The sequence below is a fragment of the Nanorana parkeri genome, unplaced genomic scaffold (assembly GCF_000935625.1).
Source record: "Nanorana parkeri isolate BGI_ZX_2015 unplaced genomic scaffold, ASM93562v1 scaffold1946, whole genome shotgun sequence".
Classification (NCBI taxonomy): domain Eukaryota; kingdom Metazoa; phylum Chordata; class Amphibia; order Anura; family Dicroglossidae; genus Nanorana; species Nanorana parkeri.
In genome coordinates this window covers 216647-218088 of record NW_017308214.1, presented here as the reverse complement: position 1 = coordinate 218088, position 1442 = coordinate 216647, and positions in this window count along the sequence as shown.

Here is a 1442-nt window from a genome sequence, read left to right as displayed (position 1 = left end):
TCTTTCATTTGCAAAACCTAATGAAGCATTCAGCCCTTTTTAAAAAGGAAACCATCACAGTAAGTGGCAGAATTCTCTCATCTACAAAATGCTTCCCCCTTTTCCATGAATGGGACACATTCACTGCTCACGGATCTTTGTAAATAAAGAGCATTCATTTTAAGGAAGTCTTCTCACCGAGTTGGCTCCGGAGGTCTTCATTCTCCTGAAGAAGTTTCTCAAGCAATCTCTGACAGCTTCCGCAAGTCTAGGGGGGAGGGGAGGACAGCGGCATTAACATTACAATGTTTAATTTGGATTTTAAAACTTTCTGCACACAAACCTCACTTAAAAAGAAAAACAAGAAACAACTTTATTGAAAATGACAAACAGCGTCTTAAACAGGCAGAGCCTTCACAACAGGCACTGGCTCATGAAACATTGTAGAGTGCGGCTAGTGGGAATGAGCCCTAAAACTGTCTTCAGACACGTACCTCTGCATGCCGACAACATTCTGACTCAGCCATCCCTGAGGGAGAAAAATAAAATTGTAATTGCACATGCATTGGAAATATTTATATCTTCATGCAAGGTTTTCTAACCACCAAGTTAGTAAAGAGTCGGCTGCTTCCATTCTTTGCACAGGAACGGCCTCTTCACATTAAGCACACTTCCAGGACTGTGGGATTCCTGGTTCCCAGATGTGTGCTGTCGTTTCTTCCTTCAGCCCCCAAGTCACTACAGGACACAACAGTGATGAAGGGTTAGCACAAAGCTCTGCAGTACACGGTGGAGAATGCGGGCATCCCAACACTCCTGGAAATCTTGAATGTGAAGGTTCTTAAGGTGGCAGTAGCTCGTGAAGGTCAAAAGGAAGAGCAGCAAGTTAAAATCCTCTATTTTGACTCAGTTTATCACCCAGTGGCAGTTGCTGTAAGACGAGGCCAGCAATGGAAGAAGCCTGGAGCTGCTTTTTTTTGGCACAAAAGCCATGTGTTTAAGACCAAGATTACATTCACATTGATGCCGAATTCCTCATCTGTGGAAGCCACTACACAAGACTATGAACGTAGCCCGTTACTCTATCCTTCCTAGCAAGACTATGAACGTAGCCCAGTACTCCACCCATCCTTCCCAGCAAGACTATGAACGTAGCCCGTTACGCTATCCTTCCCAGCAAGACTATGAACATAGCCCGTTACTCTATCCTTCCAAGCAAGGCTATGAACGTAGCACGGTACTCTACCCATCCTTCCCAGCAAGACTATTAACGTAGCCCAGTACACCACCCATCCTTCCCAGCAAGACTATGAACGTAGCCCAGTACTCCACCCCATCCCAGCAATACTATGAACGTAGCCCGTTACTCTATCCTTCCCAGCAATACTATGAACGTAGCCCGTTACTCTATCCTTCCCAGCAATACTATGAACGTAGCCCGTTACTCTATCCTTCCCAGCAAG